Genomic DNA, 21882 nt, shown 5'->3' with positions numbered 1-21882 from the left:
ACACTGCAAATCAACTGGATATTCTTTGTCTCTATAAAACGCCATTTCTGGTATTGGCACGTATTCACTCTGATACTGATTTTAAAATTTGCATGGTCGTGTGTGCAAAGTTATTTGAGCGAGAAGCGAGGAGAATTCGCTATTTAAGTCCCATTTTTCTCGACAAAACCTATTTTCCAGCATGTATAACGTTGGACGATGAACGAATAATATAGGAAGAACTGACAAGTATTCCCCTTAGAATACGATTGTAAAAGTGCAGAATGCTGCCTTTCTCATTCATAATATATCGTGCACCGACGCTACAACGATGACTATGCAAAGGAGAAAAGTTGTAATTGAATTTTAATAATATTAAGAAATATAATTAAGAACATATAATTACGCGAGTATTTATTTTCGATATACTTATAGAGAGTTAAAGTTCCAAAAACCTACAAAAATTCGAACGATATTATATCGTTGTAATTGTTTGAGGAAAAAGTAAAAATAAAAGCAGCGCAGATTTTGTCAATCCTATTTCCTCATTATAGAGCGGTAATATAGAGTATATATTTGCACCACACAAGTAAGAAACTTCGTTGCTCTTTGTTATAGAAACGTTAGACAGACGGCATAAGGCGACGGATTGGGTAATTAAGGAAACCATTAACTGCAAAATCCGATTTATCTGCGACGATTGGCTTCAAAGTTTCACGACGAGGCAAATGTTCCTCGAAGTTTCAATCAACTCTGGAACCGGTACCCTGCAGCCGTTGTCCTAAGACGTTCGGAATACGATTATAATAAATTCTTGGCTAAAAGTTACCGAACTACCCAAATCCGCTTTCAGTGATAATAATAGCGAAAACAAATGGGAAAGGGGGTGTAGAAAAAAAGATAGTCTTTTTTACATAAAGCACTACTATGGAACACTACGTCACAGTAGCTTGCATTTCAGAGGCGTCAGCATTGCGATTTGCATGTAAAACGAAATGCGCTTTCTCTCATATTTACGAGAGGATGATACTTCAATATTCCTTGTTGAGAAATTTTCAATATTTTTCTAATATTCATGCTTTTTTTATCTGACAATTACGAAAGCTTTTTGTACAGAAATTTGATAAGATTTATTCTCCAATGATAATGCAATATTGAACCCTTTTTGCATTTATACATATACCTATAAACGGAAGGCGATGCAAAACAGTGTCAACTTGTGATATATTTCATCGATAATATTCGAGAATAATATAATATTATATATAATTAGTTGTATAATTTGAGAATATTGCGTTTGAAATCTTTTTTATAAAAATAATTTTTTTTTGTTACAGGTGAATATTTAGGCCATGTTTGAACGGTGCTGCGAACAGGTATGTTAAAGTTTTTTTGTTTAAACTTTTCAAAGTGTGTCTGAAAACATAGCACGTAGCGTAGAAAATCTATATGAGAACGAATGTAAAACGTTGTTATGGTTGTGTGTTTCATACGCGGTCCCTGTATTATTATTATTATTATATACAATAATAATATTGGAAGCATTGCGGGACTACGCGCGCCATACACAACACGTCGCTTACTTTTCGATTTCCGTTGAAAAAATTGAAATGCTATTTTCCTTTATGACGTTATATGCTCGCATTGCCGTCAATGTAAACCGTTCAACGTGACGGGCCCCCATTTGTCCCGGGAATATTTCCGTTCTTTGGCAAAATGTAATTTCCTTGCGGCAAGGGCCATGCGCTTTAGCGACGAAAAAAAAGAAGAGGTATCGAATGTGAATAATTCAAATGTCATTTCTCAGTTGGATTTGTCGGTCCGATGCCCGCATACTGCCAAACGATATATCCGATAAAATGCCGAAAGCAATCGCCGTCACCCGTTTGGCGTAAAAAAGCTTATTTATGGAGTATCCGTCGATATCCGGCCTAACTTTGATTGTCACCCTAGTACCCTTATATACATACTGTCACAGTTTCCGTATTCGTGATAGACACAACGATGATCTGGCACCGCTCAGATTGTTAACTAGTGTTTCCTTTTCAGCTTTCTTTTTCACCGGCGAAAATATTTTCGCTCTGCGTGCGGAAAAAAAATGTGTATCTGGTGCGTTCCGCGAAATTATTTCTTGCGGTATATTGCACGATACAGTATATAGCGCATCAACAAAACGACCGCGGTGCTAGTGATTTAATTAAATCGTCTGTTTTCCAGTTACGTGTAATTGAAATGCAACTTTTAGAACATCAATGTATATAGATGTGTATATATATATATATATATATATATATGCATGTCTGTATTTGTGCGCGTAGAAATATATTCTCCACAGTTGCCCGAGAGAAAATATTCGTCGAAACGCACGCGGCTTCATTTGAACAGAATAACTATTAGCTCCCGTACTTCAGCTTTCCGCGTTTTATGATTTTAAAATTTACAATTCTCTGTGAAAAACGTCTGCACATATCTATGCGAATTAACATTAAATAATGAACAATCAAATTATGCCGGAGCGACAGTATTTAACATGATTTCTTATGGCTTCGATATTATTAAGAGCGAGAATAAAAATTCTGAATTTTTATCTCGTTTATATCTTTGTTATCGAAGTTTCTCTACATAACAATATTCGCAATCGATAAAACGAATTTTTAAATTGAACTCAAAATTTTCGTTTGGATTCGTTAATCAATAGTCAAATATCTCGTTATTGCTGGGAATGAAGAATTAAATTACCTACATGATCATTTATTGATTAACGAATCAAAAGCGAGTTATAACTTTGCATTTGTGATGTTGGAAAAGCTCATTTATTTTGATCGTAATTGCAATACTGTTGCAGTAATGATTCATAATAGAGCGCGATTTAATTTTTCTGCGATAGTACACCTCGATATATATATATATATATATATATATATATATATAAATTTAATTAATGAAAGGCTCGTATAAATTAAACAAAATTAAACAATCATATATAGTAGGCCAACTAAACGAGCAAATAAATAAGATGTAAAAATTTTTTTATTAATAGTTAAATCATTAAATTAACATTCCGTTACAGAATCGATATAAATTGTAAACGTTTCGACTGCACTACAGTCTTTATCAATACATAAAAATTAAATATTAAAATATAAAGTTAGATGTTAAAAATACAAAGTTAGTTAAATATTAAAATATAAAATTGAAACGATTCTTCGCTGTTGACCAATAGATATGCAAGGCGATTGGTCTGAGATGCCAAGTTATGCGACATTTGAGCATGCTACGGATATAATACGCGAATTAAATCAATGTCAGAAAAAATTAAAAAATCTTTCAACTTACATTATCGTTTTAACAAGTCCTTTTCCCCGATATTTCAAGTGTGTGTTGCGAAGTCTGAATACCAAATGTCAAAATAGAGAGCGTGATGTATTTATTTATTACCAATGTTTTTTCTAAATTATGATTCAGCAAATTTTTTAAGTATGTCAAAATAACTACTGTCTAACAATTCGGTGTCTGTATTTAAATTAATTCCAATTTTCTGTTCTTTAATGTGGATCATTTTAGATATTAGTCTTTTATGGTAATTCTTTTCATGATCCATAATTTTAATATTGTCCCAGTCAAATGTATGTTGTTCGTTTAGGATGTGTTCCGTGATAACCGAATGTCTAGCAGAGTCTAATTTAATATTATTTTTATGTTCTTTAAGTCTCGTTCCTAACTGTCTTTTTGTCTGTCCGACATATGTGGCGTCACAATCGTTGCAATTCAATTTGTAAATAACGTTAGAATTCGTGGGACAATTATTTTTGTCCTTTTGAACTCTTATGAAGTCATTTAATTTTTTAATGCAACGATATCCTACCACTACGTCAGGTCTTCTTATTGCTGAAGCAACTTTCTCAGATATTGATTCTATATATGGTATGACAAAATATTTAATGTTAGTATTAGTATTATTAGTATCTGTTATATTGTTATTATTAGGCTTGTTAAATTTCTTAGTTGAGAGATTTTTTAATCTGCGTTTTATTTCTGTGAAAATTAGATCAAGAGGATAACCGTTGGATAGCAAAATGTTAATAGCTTTCTCTATATTTTTTTTGTGAAATTGCGGATGTGATAGTAATAAAGCTCTATCTACCAAGTTATAAATTGTTCCTATTTTATGACAAGTCGGATGATTTGAAAAAAATGAAAGTAATCTACCTGAGAATGTCTTTTTGTGATACCAATCTAAATAAATTTTGTTATCTATTACTTTGATCATTATGTCTAAAAAGCTTATACAACGATTATCCTCCTTTCCCAATGTAAATTGTAGTCTATCGTTATAATTGTTGAATTCGTTCAAAACATATGTAATATTGTCAGCGGAAGTGCATAAAATAATGTCGTCTACATAACGGAAATAGAAAGTCATTTCGCAATTTAAATTACTAATTACCAATGTTTCCAAGTCCTGCATGACTATATCGGCAATGATCGGAGAAAGTGGGGAACCCATAGGAGTCCCATAAATTTGTTTGTAAGTTATGTTATTAAAAGTGAAAAATGTAGAAGTTAATATAAATTTTATCATACCTATGAATTCATTTTTGGGAATCTTTGTGTGTGACTCTATAAAATGCCATCTATTATTGATACCGTTTAATGCAAGATCTACGGAAACATTAGTAAATAATGAAACAACGTCCAATGAAGCTATTATGTCGGTATCTTGTATTGTTTTCCCTGATAGAATGTTGCATATATCAAAACTGTTATTTACAAAACTGTCCGCTCTAGGAAGGCTATCTTTTAAAATTTTATGAAAGAAAGAAGCAATATTATATAGAGAAGTATTTATTGAGGAAACTATTAATCTAAAAGGAATATTTTCCTTGTGGATCTTGGGGAGCCCATAAGCTTTAGGAAGAAGAGAGTCGCTTGAAAATAAATAATAATATTCTTTTTTGTTGATGAAGTCTTTTTTCAACCATTTTTTTAAACAAATATTGAGGTCTTTTTCTATTTTTGTTGATGGATTGTTTTTAACTATGGTATACGTAGAATCGTCTTCTAGGACATTTGGTATTCAGACTTCGCAACACACACTTGAAATATCGGGGAAAAGGACTTGTTAAAACGATAATGTAAGTTGAAAGATTTTTTAATTTTTTCTGACATTGATTTAATTCGCGTATTATATCCGTAGCATGCTCAAATGTCGCATAACTTGGCATCTCAGACCAATCGCCTTGCATATCTATTGGTCAACAGCGAAGAATCGTTTCAATTTTATATTTTAATATTTAACTAACTTTGTATTTTTAACATCTAACTTTATATTTTAATATTTAATTTTTATGTATTGATAAAGACTGTAGTGCAGTCGAAACGTTTACAATTTATATCGATTCTGTAACGGAATGTTAATTTAATGATTTAACTATTAATAAAAAAATTTTTACATCTTATTTATTTGCTCGTTTAGTTGGCCTACTATATATGATTGTTTAATTTTATATATATATATATATATATATATATATATATATATATCGAGGTGTACTACTATCGCAGAAAATGATTCATAATAGAATGATTCATAATAGATTCATAATAGAGCGCGATTTAATTTTCCTGCGATAATAGTACATCTCGAAATATATATATATATATCGAGATGTACTACTATCGCAGGAAAATTAAATCGCGCTCTATTATAACTCGCATATATATATATATATATATATATATATATATATATATATATATATATATCGAGGTGTACTACTATCGCAGAAAAATATTATATATTTTTAAAATATTATATATATATTTATATATATAAAGAATTTTGTTTTATACAATATTAGTTTATAAAGTAATAATATCGCTTTAACGTTACTTTATGCATATTGTATGACACAACACGTTATGTATAAAATTACGTAACTTGCACTTTTTTTTACCCAATTATCGCCTTTTTCGTTATATTTTTTAACTTGTTTTCTATTAACGTATTTTTTCTCATTTAATTTTTCTTACCTCCCACAGATGTTACGTAAAAAGCGCTTCTTACGTAGCGCGTGCAGCAAAAACTCTCTACGAAAGTTATTTATATGTAAAGCTATTTACGAGTATTTTCTCAATGCGAAAAACCATAGTGTCCTGTTGGTAGCTGGTAGAAGGAACCAGTCCGCACGCTAATGGCGGCGATTATATCGTGAAAACATCGGCTTGGCTGCCATATTTCTTGCTCGAAAGAGTTGTTAATACTTGGTTCGCGATCCCGCGATGATAACCCAATTTACCGTCCGGCGCGCGCGACAAGTCGACCTCGTCGAGTAGAGTTTGACGGTAAACAATGCCAAAAGCTGTTTTCGCAGGTCAAGAAGGTGCGAGTCAGCTCACTAGGCACGCGCTTGAGAAAGTCACGTTTTTGCAAACGGGAGGGGATACCGGCACACACTGCAATGTCGCTATAAAAAGCTCGTTAGGGCGCCACTTGTTGTCACAGCATCCCCTTTTTCCCCTGAATCCTTTCGACGGCTCTATTATAATGAAAAAAAATTCATCTCGCGGGCATTTCTTTACACTCACGAGACTACATAGAGGGAAGGAGGAACACTGTCGAAGGGGTTGACTTTTGTTCTCGATGGTAGACATAAAATTGCGCTTTCCCCGGTTCAAAATATATGTTTGCCGGGACACGAGATCGATCAGACCGACCCCTTTTGTATCGTGCAAAGATAAGCTTGAATTTTTTCACACACTAACAAAGCAATAGAATGTAAGATACGCGTGCTTCTTTGTTATTTGATCTCCTCCCTTTCATGCGTCAGTTTTTCCTTTGGAAAATATACGCAATTTACTAGAGAATAGATTCACACCGAATATATGTGCTGCTATTATTTGCTTGAAGTAATGAGATTAACAAATATAATGATGTTAATATTTGTAAATAAAACATTCTCGTGTATTATTCATGCAAATTTGAATTACATGTATGTACATCGTGCTTTATATTCTCTGATAAAAACGAATTTGGTACATGTAATACGAAAATAAATTATATTTTACGCGCGCTTATCCATTTATTACAATTTTGTAGTAATTTACATTTTATTTTTATTATATTCGTATTTTTTCTGAATAAAATGTTTCTAAGGTAGCAAGAAATTGCATTTGGTCCGATTAATATAAACTTGAATTAATAATACGAAGATACTATATATATTTCGATTATAATTGAAAAATTGAAAGTGCAATTATTTTATTTATAAATTCTTAAAAGGAATTAATATTAGCAGTATACGTTTATCATTTCTCTTTATCTTTCATTATTAGATAAAATATTCGTAATCACAGTTACATAAACGATATATCATCGTAATGAAATAAATACACATCCAATCTTGGATTCCAAAGATACCGTTAATATTCGCACACTTTCGTAAAATGAAATTGTTAATTATAACGAACAAAATTCCTCACTTAAACTTCTCTTATATTTGTTCAGCGATGCACTCAGAGAGTGTATACTTATATTTTGTAATATACATTTTGCAAGTGGAAGATGAAAATCATAAAGAAAAGAAAAAAATAATAAACGTCACACTGCGTATCTGTCTATTCTAAGTCATCAAATTAATCTTTTGGATTTGTGACAGAAAAAAATTATTTAGAATGAATATCATTTCTTTAACATATTCATATTTAGAATTTATTTTGATTATTATTTAAATTAACGTAAGTTTTATTTATCTTTATTTATTGTTTGTACATTTGTAAAATACAACATGTAGCAAATGAATTTGATAATATTTTCGCAATGCAGATCGATAGCTCACCGAAATTGGTTGAGAATATCTGAATATATGATGCTTCGGACTTTTTCTCATTCGCAATATTTTTTTATCGCGTGCGAATATGAATATTGAACGTTCGCAATGTTTGCTATCAATTATACCGTGTTCTAGAACGCCTATGTAACTCTCGTAAACGCGGAATAGAAATAATTGATGGATTAACATGAAACAGCCGGGAACAGTAAGCAATAGAAGGATTAACGGGCACGAACAATCAGGAACAGTTTCGCGAATATTTTAGAGTATGCATCACTTTGACAAGACGGGAGCCTATTCAAATTACTGGCGCGGGATCCTATCGCGTGACTTATCAGATTCTCCGCGAAGCGCTAAGATTAATCATAACGATCGATACTCGCGATATATACGCGGCATACATAAGCGATAATATTATCAACAGATGAAAGCAGTCGCGGTGACGCGACATGAAGCTGCTGAAAAAAAAAACTAGGAAGCCTCAAGCTTCGGCGCGGAACGTAACATGTCGTCGTCCCAATTATGGCCAAATTGCTGTCGCGTTTTTTGAAACCGACACTTTGCGCAACGCCCATTGCGATGGAGCTTCGAACATTGTTCCGATACTCGCGATTTTTTTTTTTTTTTTTTTTTTTTATCCACTTTGTCGACCCGCCGGCATAGATAGATGCAGCCTCTGCTATTGAATTCTAGAGACGCGAAATGCCGTTGAAACGATTGCACCCACCACGCGATGCGTTCCATTTCGCGTGAATATCGAGTAGCAGGCAACGAACAAGAGCAGTCGAGACTTCCTGATCGCTAGTTATTGTCTGCTAGCAACCAACGTCTTCTCGATTCTCGCTGCGAAAGTTCTTTCTCCTCGGTCTTTCAACCCCGTAATCGCTGACTCATCGACAATGTTCCATAAGCTCGCGCGTCATTCGAGATGTCATGACTACAAGAGAGGAGAAGATACGTGCATCTCTCTTTCGCGATCGAGACACCTTATCATTTAGTCGCGTAAATATTTAGCATAGATGTATTTCATGCCTACGCGAACGCGTAGGCTGCGACTCGCTTTGCCGGCCAAACCGGCCAACGTCATGTAACCGGTACGATGTAAACGGACGATGTAACAAAGTTGGCGACAACGCTATCAACGATATTAACGAATTTCTGACGGAGCGTTTTGTTCCCCAACAAAATTGGAAATTTTGCTGCTATATTTCATTCATGAGCAGATTTTATTACCGCGACACGATCGCGCGTATGCGACAGCATGCAAAACAACGCATTCCGCATGTAATAATTCTCTTATAAAAAGCGATTTCGATGGCGTAGAATAAACCTGGCTTGCGTGCCTTGCATTATTAATACGCTCAATGTAACATCAACTGACAAAATCACGCGCAAAATGCAAATTAGTCATTATTCATTTCTACGTGGCATATAAATCCGTAAGCCGTGGCGTGTTGCGAGAAACCCCGAACGAGGAGAGAACGAGCGAGAAAACGAAGGGAAAAAAAAGACGAATGGAGGGTGTAATCCGTAAAAAAAAAGTCATAAAATTCATTAACATTCACCCTAATAGGTAGGTAGACGCTCGCAACTGTTATTAAATGTGTATACGTAATACAAATAATATACAAAGTAATGTTCCAATGTACGACTCGTTATTCGTGACTTCCCTCGTCGAGAGAAAGCTCCGGCGGACAGAGGGAGAAAGAAGAAAAAAAATGAATTATACACTGAAATCAGATTATTCATTTTCTTTTTGTGAAACGTTTTTTTTTTCGCGATCGAATACACTATATACCCGGCGTATAATATCTTCTGACCAAAGATTACGTAACTATGATCGATCGATTGCGTCCTCACCGCCTTCCGCAAGGTGGAAAAGAAGCATCGCGTGCCTTTAGAAGCCAATATTTCAAGAACAGTCTGTAATTCAGAGGTCGCTAACGGCAATGCACCCTTTAAGCGATCTGTTTTAAGAGAGTCCGCAGATATTTCTCAATCTATTCGCACAACTTTTTCCTCGAAGCATCCAGAATTTAGCATTACTAGAAGAACTTACTCCTCCTCAACATTGAGTATCCATTTCGTTGGGAAAAAATTGCAGTGCAAAAGAAAAAAATAATAAAATGAACGTCGCACAAAGTCGAATTGAAAACTCTTCTATAGAAAGAAAGATATAACGGAATCCTCTAACGAATTCTCAAACGTCCCACTTTAGCTTTTTACGAACGCATTTATTTCGCGACTATATCTAGAACTTTTTTTATCGCATTGTACTTATTTCCAGACACGCATCGTTAAATCTTTCTGGTTTACTGCGACACACGCGCGCGAGATAGTCCGCGCGGGTGCTAAACAAAAATTGTACCCTTCCTCGGTAGATGAAGAGAGCACAGGAGAGTACTTCCACGGGGAATCGCGAGAAAACCGACGCGTCGGGGTACATCTACAAGAGTTGCGACGTTCCACTCCAACGGGCTACGTCGCGAAAGATGTTCTCTTCGAGCAACGCGCTAGGAGGTTGAACGTTTCTGAAAGCATGTGCGAGAAATACGTCGCGCATAAAGTAAAGACGGAAATTTATATCTACACACACATACATGCACACATATTTTGTTTTTTTTCTTTTTATAACGCGAGAGAGCGCAACGGCGAATAGCAGCTAACTCGATCACTTACAATAACGTGAAAATGTTGGACGTCGACGTCGCGCGTCTTAAACGCGTTCTCACGAGTACTGTATATACGGTATATACTACACTCGTAAAACTACGGACGTTTCGCAGTAAATATTTCGTATATTTTTCGCACTCGCGGATGTCCCGCGCTGAAAATACCTTTGCGCGAAACGCAACACTTTTCTGTGCTGAACCGGCGAGCGTGCGAATGGCAATAATCGTATCCGGAGTTACAATAAGAGTGTGCGACGCTTGTATCCGCGCGGCCCTTCGCATTTTTTGTCATGTTCCCTATGTCTTCGTTTCAGCCGATATTTGTGGTACCTGGGTTTTTTTCCCCGCGAATATCGTGTTTGTCAAAAGAACGTTTCGCGAATTTTATATGGAATCCCATATAACAGGACGGTACAACCGAATATTGTTGTGCTGAAATCGCACGAAATGGCTTCAGCTATTTTTTATTGTTAATCTTCCATCCATGTTTCGTAATGTTTTTCGCATATTGAATTTTATAATATATATGTATGTACGCTAAATGTATTCTCCTCTGCGCTACGCGCACAAAAATAGAGGAGACCCAGTAGATTTTTTTTTTAATATTTAAAAACTAGAGCATTTTCTTTTTTTGTTTTTTTAAATATCCGACTATTTATATATGTATAGCGGGCAAAGCTTTTTCTAGCGGGCATTTTTCGTAAATGTCTCAATATTTCACCGTGCAGCGATGCAGACGCATAATATTCTTTTATGATATATTACACATGTTCGACTTGGACGTATCTCAACTTCCATCTCACATCATCGATGGTACGTATCTCTTTTTCGTAATGCGTTTTCGATCCTTGATCGCATCGAAATCGACGAAATATATTCAGTACCTCTCTTCCTTTCTCTTTCTCTTTCTCTCTCTCTCTCTCTCTTTCGGGGTAGCAACCCCCGTTCGATCGGAAGCTGCGAAGAGAATATTTTGCCGGGCTCGCGATTCTGAAAATACCATTTCGAAGCGGCACGCGCTCAGGGCAAAGGGATATTTGCAATCACGGTAGTCCGTTCGCGGTAACGTAACCTCCGGCACGATTGATCCTGTGCTAAATGCGGTGCGGCTTGCGCAGTTGAAAACTTTCCGCGCGGACGTCCATCTCTCGCTCGTTTTCGTTATAACGGAATAAACGTGGGGCAAGACTAACGTGGGGCGGTACCGACATTAATCCACGTCTGACCTATCGGGAATGCGAAATCCAGCAAGGATACAGGGTATCCGAGGGGTCTTACCGGGGTCTCTTCACCGTATGCAAACACCGGTATATCATACTTGGCAGCTCACTACGTCACTGCGGGAGTGAGATGTCTCGCTGCCGAGAGAACTTGGGATTTCTACTATATACGCGCGAGTCTAACCGCATCAATGCCGATATTAATCGATATCATCGCGGCCAGTATTATGCTTGGATGTTTTTAAAATTGTAGAACTAGATAAAAATATGAAAATCATGGAATTCATCTTATTGTTAGATAAGATAATTTGGTTTTGAATACCTAAATAAAAGATAAAATTATATATGGCGATTTATCTAAATGATTATTATTTTGAAAACCGCTTATCTAAACGCAGTTATAAAAAAAATGTAAATTATAAAAGGGATATAAGATTATATATTTTAATTTAGTTTTTATCCCTTACTGCTTGTTCTGCTACTTAAGTATTTTTATGTGCTATAATTTTAAATTAAATTATCTGAACATTATTCTAGATAATTTAATAATGATTACACTTTTTTCATCTAACAATAAGATGCAGGTATACATAGTACATATTTTTATTATCTATATACAGATAAGATAACGCCAAAATTTCATCTAGATGATCATCTATATAATTTTATTTTGATAACAGCAAACACTGATCGCGGTTCTCGGAGTTTCATAATATCAGCGGCAGGTGATTTTATTTTTTAAACTCCGAGCGCGCTTTATATATATATATATGTATATATATTTTTATATTATATTTGTATTGGCGAATAAAATTTTGATAAGCCACAATTGATTAGAGCGAACGATTAAATATACATACATACGACAAATTAGCACTATAATAGAACTCTGTCGCGTGAATAACTATATAGTTGATTTATGTTACCCCAAGAATAATATCCCCGCTATTATACTATGCTCGTTATGTTAATCTCATGAATGTTGATTTTACTGTTAATAATATATATATATATATATATATATATATATATGAGAGAAATTAACTAATTTATACAGAAAACATATAAAACATTTTAAAATTGAATAATCGACATTCACAATTCTTTCATTGTTAATATATATTCATAAATATATAAAATGATTTATAAGTGGTACAGCGCTTTGTATCGTTTGTATAAATAAGCATAGATTTATCATTATTTATCTCTGTTATTTCTCTCTTTGGCTAAGAAATATTATCATTGCGTCAAACGTCGAATATCAGAAACGTATAGTAAAAAGGAATGATGATAGACGCAAGGATTGCTAACGCATTCAGACGATTTACGATGAGCCTTAAAGGAGATTAAAAAAGATTAAGTGGAAACGGTTAGATCCAACGAGATCGCCTTAAAACTCGCAAGTGACAGTCGTAATGTTTAATGGTGTAAAGGGATACTACTGCACGAGAGTGGCTGGGACCGCTAATCGATACATTCCAGATCACAGAAACAGATCGTACCGGGATTAAAAAAAAAACGTTCGGGAAACATCTGCTACTGGCATTATAGCAGCGAGCCGAGCTCGTCAACGCAATTCCCATCGTCATTTTGTCGTCGCGCGCATCGATGAATAACGGGTGTAGTAACGCGCGCGCGAAATCCTGTATTGGATATATATTTTATTTTTATCCGATGAATGACACAGATCCCTTCCTATTTCGTCGTCGCTGCCTCGTCCTTTCAAACTAATCGGATATTTATTTTTATAATGCAATAAAAGAACGGACACTCTTAGAGTTACATGCGTGGAATTGGGTCGTAAATCGATCGATCGCGCTTCGAAAAAAAGAGAAAAGGAGAGGAATATATCAACGTGGAAGAAAAAGAGAAAACGTCTCATAGTTGACGTAGTTGAATCTTCCATGTTGTCGTAAAAATACTACTATCTCGACGAAATAAACGCGATCAACCATCTACGGAAGTCAAGTCAGAGACCAATGTCGAACAGTGCAAAGGACGAAGAAAAAGTAGGGGTTCTTTCTTTCTGCGATCGGAAGTGCAATGCCTTTAAAACCGGACGAGAGGCCGCAACGGATTATCGATTAAACGACGGGATGTCGTCGTCCCCGTGTGTATCCCTCGTGTATGTGTATATACGACGATGTCTAGCCCAAGAATAAATATTGAGCAATCACCGGGAGTCGCAGAACGCAAGACTCACCTTTCATCTTCTCGTCCCCTTCTTACGTTCGGCTTCTATCCTTTTTGTAGTGCATTAACCCCTTCGTATCGTCTCGTACAATGAAGAAATGCTCTCTTCCTCTTCGGTTCCTCTTCGCAATACAAAACATACAAAGTAAACATTTCAGAATCACTCAGTTAGATGATATATAAATTATTTAGTCTCGTATGCAAAGCGAAAATACGAATGAATTTTCTACCGTAATGTAGAATTTTAATTTATAGAAATTTTGGGAATTTTTCTCGCAAAAGAAATAAAGAAAAATAAGAAAAATCGGGCTGGCAAGAGACTGGCGTAAGAAGACTGTCAAATCAGAAAATAGAATCGAACGATCGTAAAATTAGATTCCGCGCGAGAAATACGTTTTATCGTCGACACACAATCTAATTATATGTACTTTCGTTAATATCGTTACGGTGAAAGTTGCGAAACTTTCGTCCCCTGCGCATGAAACGATATATTCTATTTTCTTTCTCCCTTCGTGTCTCATTCGTTATATTGTGAGCTATTGCGAGGTTTTATATGTCACGTCTTTGTTGAACGTCTGTGCGATGCATCTTCCTCGATAGAAAAAAAGAGGTCGTTATCGAAGAGTACGCAGTGACCAATTCATTGACCTCGGGATCTTCCGATGGAAGTAGAAAAACGTTTCCCGCGGTTCTCAACCGCGAGATTTCTCCCTTTTTCGGTTTCTAATTACTATATTTATATCTCAGCCATACGTAAATGATTAGTTCTTGAAAAATAAAAATCTTTAGTTTTAACAGAAATTTATCGCTATTGCACATTTTTATTTCTTTACGCCGGACTTATATGGATGTAATATTTTTGAAAAGTGATTAAATTATACGTGTAAAATTCATATACTTTTTCAGTTTTTTCCGTTTATTAATCTGTTTCAAAAAAATATTATCCTGCCTTCATGTGAAATATATTTTATGCGATATTCTATATAATTGATTTCACCATTTATTAAAGCCGAACGTTAAATATAAATTCCACTATATTGACGTTATGTAAAAGCCAAAGTTTATCAAATACCTTTTTTTAATAAAATATTTGCAATGAATTCTTTTATGTTAAAAATGCGTGAAAAATTTTTATCATAGAATTAAAAAAGGCAGAAGATGAGAGAAAAATTATTCTGTAATGATAATTATTATAAAATCGAATTCCTAAAATCTTATATAAACTCAGAAAACATTAAAATGCATTAGTTTCCTTATCTCTTATTCTGTTTACTTTACTATTCTCAATTTACGTTAACGCTGATTCTTCTAATTATGTGTGACGCATTGTCCTCGCAAATAGTGTAACTTTTAGTCACGGTGAGAACCCGGGCAAACGGGGATGATAAACGACTCGATGTACTATAAAAGAATCAACAGCGGCGCGGTCGATGCCGAAAGCCCGAGAGAGAATTGAGAAAGTAGGAGGATGGGTAAAGAAGCTATGGAGGAAAGAGGAAAGAAAGTAGAAGGACCAGCTCCCCCGACGGGGAGGAAAAAGGACGTGCGATTCCAGGCCATGCATCGTGAAATGCATCGAAGCACATCCAGACGAGTCGATACTACTGGCTCGCATCGATTTCGTACGGGGGCTTATCTCGTCGATAACGGAATCCAGACTCGCCGGGCCAGGGACTTTCTATACTTGTTCGCGCCATGTGTGTGAGGGTGGTGAGATAGGGGGAAAAAAGAAAAAAAATCCGTGACCCAGTGCACCATATGCGCGCACCTGGTGAAATGCATCGCCGCCCTGGTGCGATGGAAATCGCGAAATTGAGCGACAGGCGGATCCTACGCCGCTGACGAGTGACACTGGTTTTGATCGATCACTATGCCGCGTATGATTGGCGCAACAGGCAATTAATAATTCATCGCTTTTCCTGCAGATCCGGATATCGCGCTCTGTCCGACATTTTTTCGACAGAATTACCGCGAATGTGTAGTTCAAAATCTCGCATTTCGATCGTTTATCGAGCATATGTATAATTTTTGATCGTTATGAATATCTAAGCGAAATTGGGTAATCACGCTTTCATCGTTTATGTAAGAAAGTAAATTAATTCGAGATCGGAAAAATACAAATGATTATATGATTCTGCATAAAAAAGGTACTTAATATTAAATACATAATTTTCTTTCTCAATGAGTGAATTATAGGAAAAAGTACACAAGAAAAATTTCTAAAAATATTTTCTGAATAAAGGTATCTTAAATATTCCGAGAGAGCTTTATTTAATAACGTAACAATGGCCAGAGAGTCTGAGTGAGACGAGAGTAGTTGTAGGACACGTAACATAATTTTATTCGAGAGAGCCTCTGATCTCCCGCATAAAAGAACTCGACTCTTCTAACGGACATTGACCTGCATAGACGGGACGCGGTCCAGTCTCTTTATCAATTGTATCATTATAAAGTTAACGATCTTGCTCGTGTAACAATGGCCGGCCGGTTTTGAGAGAGACTCTATAATCTTACGTGGCCTTTGTCCAAACGTACTCGCTTGTGACATTCGATTTTCCGAGGCCCGGAAGTCACTATTGCCATTCAAAGGCCTTCCTCTCGGGTGCGGTGCTTCACAAGATGTAATCAATTTTAAATTGTCCATAATCAGCGGCGCCCTTCATGAAGTTACGGTCCGCGAAGCGATTCGAGCTTTCTCGAGGAAAGCCACTGACCACTTTTCGAATAACAGAATTAGATACTGTGTTATTATTATCGTTATTATTATATCCGAAAAATTTATAAAAGATATTTGAAACACATCTGAACATTTATTTTATACTGTCCGATCATTCTCAAACCGGTTAGCAGCATTTATTTATCGGGATTAGACTGATTCCTCGTTGTATAGCATTTATCTAAATGTAACCATCGAGGTATCGAAAGTGAAATCGTGAATAGCGAGGCGAGAAGTTGACTCTTGTGCATTGTAGCGAACGCAAAATCTTTCTCGACTCTTGCAAAATCTTTTCCGAAAATCGCAGCCCGTAGTCACGTCGCTCTACAATAATAGAATCTCGTAAAAACGTAAACTCACTTTCACGGTTACGAGCCCGAGACACGAGAACTTGCCTCGAGTACAGACGTGAGGCAAACTATTTTCGAAACTATAACACGGCGACCCGAACCCAGCTGCCTTCGTGTTTCGCAAATCCTCACGGCTAATTTGCACGCCTTGCTTTTCTCATTTCCGCTAATCGACGCGATGGCGCGGCGATAATTGCTCGGCAGTTTTGTAATAACAATGGCCGTCGTCGTCGAACTTTCTGCATGAAATGTAGATTTGATCGTGGTTGTGCCGGTATAAAAGTCGATTTCAATCGCCCCCTCGAATATAAGAGCCCGAGGAAGGATCTCCTCGCGAATTGAGATAAGCGATATTGAATCCTTGATGGAAATATCTTCCCGTAATAATCAGTTGTGATGAGTCATATTGCTGGCGAAGAAAAATCCAGGAATAATATAAGTTCTCTCTGATGTTGATAATTATTATTGTGCTCCACCGCTGATGCGATTTTTTAGCGCGATTAAGTCCAATTTTTGTAGAATTTTTCCTCTGCAAGTTTTACGGAACAATGATTATTTAATGAACTTGGCGAAATAAACTGCATAAGGCGAATAATTTACGTAACATTTTTCCCCAAAGATTTCTATCTAATTTATAAGAAATGAAAAAAAGGCATTCATCAAAAGTTGAAAACCGAAACATAGAGAAGGTAGGAAGAAAAGGCATACCGTTAATATTGTATGAAGAGAGATTATTCATTTAACTTCCCTTAATATTAATAAATACTCCTTCTCTCCTCTCGCTTTTCTTATTCTTTTTAATCCTTTAAACTTTTATCCTTTATTCCTTAACGAACTCTTGACACACATCGCGTCGCATCTCGATCCGGCTAGAAAAATCCGAGAATAAAGAACGAGCAGCGAACTTTATCTTGTCGAATTTCTCATCTCTTTCTTTCTCTATCTCCGCGCTAGCATCCGAGTGCTTTCTTACACTTGGGAATTTCAACAATCTGCCTATGCATCTTTCGCGACACGATGGTTTCCATTCGACGGCTGCGTTTTTCGCCGCGTATCCGTAAATTACATCTTACAATGGTACATGCTACAATATATGTGTTACGCAATGTCGACGTTGCTGCAACATATTCGGTCATTGTTACGTTGTTTCTAGAGAAGGTAATCGAGTGCGACTCGACGACAACGCGTCTTCCTCACATCTCGCACGTCCTTGCTTACGCTTACTTGCGTGCCTTCGCCTCAGGACGCATGTCAGAACGGTGGCATTCCTTAGGTGCACGCGACGGGTGAACGTACACGTGTCACCTCGCGTGAGAAACGTCGAAACTGTTTCCCGGGTACGTGACTCCTTAACTCAACCAGCGAGCTCGTCAGGATCCGCCTCTCTCTCTCTCTCTCTCTCTCTCTCACGATGAAACGCGAGCTATCCTTTGACGACCGGGAAGAAAAACGGGAACTGATCTTTTAGGAGATCCTTCATAAGGCGAATTTACACCTCCGCGAGGATTCGCTTTTGATCGATTTATGACGAGAGAGATACGAATCTTTAATCCCAATTTACAATCGCGCCCACGGCTGATGGAAGTCGTACGATGCTATCGACACTGAAAGAGTCGAGTTTCTCGACACGGCTGTGTGAGAATGTAACGCCACGGGCGTTAGCAAGAACTGCTAAAAAAGAACCAGAGAGTAACGAGATATCTATTTTGCACGTTGAAACTTACAGTGTAAAAAAAAAAGAAAGTTGTTTCGACTTGTTGATAGCGGATCGATGTTACTTGTTAAAGCGAGGCCTTGCATTTAGATCCGGAGAACGCAAGGCGTGGAAATTTAAGAGGCAAGTTTGATCCGCGCGGATTTTTTTATTTCGTACAATTCGCAGAAAGTAAGTAGTTTACTCGATGTAAATATATATAAGTTTAATTTTCTCGGGTTAATTTTTTTTATTTAAGTTTTACGATAACAAATACTCGCGTATCACGAGACACAGACGTTTTACTATATTCCCATCGCGTTTTGTTTGAGAGTTCCGCATCGTCTATAGGACCCGATGGTTCTGATGGTTCTAAGTTGTAAATATCTTGCGAGAGCACGTACCCGCCGGTATTCCTTGTCGAATTAAATATTTAAGCGGCCGGAGTGCTGAATGTCTGAGCGCCGCATCTTTTTGCGAAGTAAAAACATACGTTCGCACAGACTGTAAACGCACAGAGTGCCTCGCCGTTGTAAGATTTTTGACCCGATTCCGTATATGCGCGAGCGGAGAAATACAGGAAAATAGAGAGATGGGGAACCATGCTTTCAATTTTAATACAGTCGAATGGATTTGTGCTCGCTTCTTATTTCGCCGATATATCCGCGTTGTGTTTGGGATTTCGATGTTCAACGAGCAAGTTTTGCGTCAGTTGAGGAATCGCGGACCACGGCTGTGTCGCTCCCAAGTTACACAGATCCTATGCAGTTTACATATCTTGATTGCATCTTTGTTTGCTTTGATAACCATCACACGAGCACGAGAATAATCCCTAGTAGTACTCATCATTGAGATGTCGTTGATTACGGCATGCGGAAACGAGAGAGACAGATCAATCGTGAAAATACACTCGTCAGAGTGAAATCATGATTCGCCGGAAAACATTAAACACAGACGATCAAATAATACACCGCAACGTCTTAATATATACAAAAGCATCAGCTGCTCGTTAAGTGAATTCGCGAGATTAACGTGATACCCGCGGAGAGTCTCTTCTCTCTCCTTATCCACGTTTGATCTTAAATTATTCGCATCACCGGCGTGTGCCGATGTATAAACGTCTATACGTGTGTGCCTGGCTGCGCGCGTGCGTGCATACATATTTAAAAAGTCCGCAAGATTACAGGATTCCCGGAATTAGACGCCACCGCGGCGCATGGCGCCAGGATAGGCGCGATGTACTGAAGCTTCTCCAGCGCTTTGCGCACTGCATACGCAATTGAGCGGTAAGAAGAGTTATGAGGGCCCTCCCGGGAGAGTCCCCCCGTGAATAGAGAAAAGAAATGACGAGGGAAAGACCCCGCGAGGATATATACGCGCGCGAGTTCTTTCTCCCCGGTATATACGTGCTGCCTCGCCCGAAATATCATCCTCAAATCTTATCCTCTCGTATGAAGCGAGCGACCACGGATATAAAATACCTCCTTCCCCCATTGCACACGTACGCCACGCATTATCCTCAACATGGATTTATCTCTATATATGTATATGTATACTCGCGAATATGCACGAGTGTATACAGGGTGTCCCAGACCTACCGTATCACACTTTAATGCGGGAGATTCCTGAGGCGATTTGGAGACGAATTTTCCTCAGTGAAAATGTCGAGAAAGATTATCATATTTTGAATGTTCTTAATTTTTAAAATCATGTATCTTTGTAACTAATTCTTAAATTAAAATTCTGTTAAAGTAAACTTTACCTGAAATTAACTACAAAATGTAGCTTTGTTAATAATTTATTTTTCCAAGGCTTAGTTTACAAAAAAGCTTTTATTTTCAATCGTTTATAACTCGAAAATGATTGGTGCCTGGACATTTTCGCTGAGGAAAAATCGTCTCCAAATCGCCTGAGGAATCTCCCATTAACGTATGATACGGTAGGTCTGGAACATCCTGTATATACCTATATGCACACATGAACATATGCACGGATGCGGATGGATATAGAGGCGCGCGCGCCGGTATTTCTCTGGGAAATGCGACCGATCCACGTGCGGTATCAATCACGGAACGCATTTGCAATTGAAATTATTCGCGTTCGCACGAACGCTCACTTCGGCAAAAACTCGAATTTCCATCGGTCATCGCGCGGCGATAAAAATTAAATAGTTCGGTGCCGACGTGGCGCGAGGCGATCTCGGAATACAAAACGAGAGAGCGCGCGGGCGAACGTGAATATCGTTTGTTTCGCCCTCCCTCGACGAGAGACAAATAATCTCGCCCCGATGGTTATCGAGAGCGCGACCCACTTCGCGATCCAGACTTATCGAATCGTGCTAACAAGAATATAGGACAGCTGCCTGAAACTCGCGGAAGCTGCAAATTCGGCAAACACTTCGTCGTCGTCGTCGTTCTTGTCGTCACCTCTGCGTATTCCGCGAGAAATTTTTCGCCCGTCGTGCTTATCCGCGGATTTATAAAGCAAACGGTGCACTCTCTCGCTCTCTCCTTGTCGCGCATCTGGGCTAGAATCTGAGACTTCACGAGATTTCGTCTCCCTCCCGTATGGCGACATATGGCTTTCGCAATCTTCGTACAACTTATCCTATTTCGGGCAATCTCTTTCCCTCCGTCTGACCAGCGATATTTCAGAACGAAATTTTTGCGCGAAACGGATTCTCTTCCCCACGCTCGATCGCGCCACTCGTTTTCGCGCGATAAGTTATGAATGCAATATCATGAATAATATTCGTTGCGGGTCTGAAACAGCGGAAAGTCTAGAATATATCTGCCGGCACGCAAATCGTATTTCAGCGAATTTATACGTGTTCCTTTGACTTCTCTGGAAACGCGAGGCGTTCGTTCGTGGCGGATTCTAATTAAATCAATGAGGCACGCTATCCGCGATATAGATGATGGACCGAGAAAAATTATTTGGAAAAAAAAAATGTGAATAATTCATACTAATTTTATATACATTTTTAGATGCAGAAAGAGAACTGAAAAAAAAAATTGTAAATATACCAATACGACGAAAAACGATGTTCAATGACTGGGCAACGATTATACAGTACTCTTCCGGCAGTTTCCAGCTCGGTGAAAACATCACGGTCCACCGAGGCTCGCGTTAAAACGAAACGCGTTCGAAAGGAATATCTACTTATCGTTTAACTGAAATGGAGGGGAGGGAGAGACCTGCGGCCGACATTGACGAATTTCATCGTC

The 21882-nt window shown here is 37.4% G+C and overlaps 1 protein-coding gene across 2 annotated transcripts in view; it reads left to right on the top strand.

The window, feature by feature from the left end:
* kek5 (leucine-rich repeat, immunoglobulin-like domain-containing kekkon 5 protein) overlaps nt 1–21882 on the top strand; it is a 213406-nt gene that overhangs the window by 119834 nt on the left and 71690 nt on the right. For both annotated transcript variants that reach the window (XM_029316135.2, XM_029316134.2), the window contains one exon: nt 1317–1355. The gene's annotated coding sequence lies outside the window, so the exon portion shown is untranslated. The remainder of the gene's footprint in view (nt 1–1316; nt 1356–21882) is intronic.

This window comes from Nylanderia fulva, unplaced genomic scaffold, assembly GCF_048542155.1.
Source record: "Nylanderia fulva isolate GAGA-0341 unplaced genomic scaffold, ASM4854215v1 Scaffold7, whole genome shotgun sequence".
NCBI classification, from domain to species: Eukaryota; Metazoa; Arthropoda; class Insecta; order Hymenoptera; family Formicidae; genus Nylanderia; species Nylanderia fulva.
Note: the sequence above shows the minus strand (reverse complement) of the source record. Positions and strands in the feature narration are given on the sequence as shown.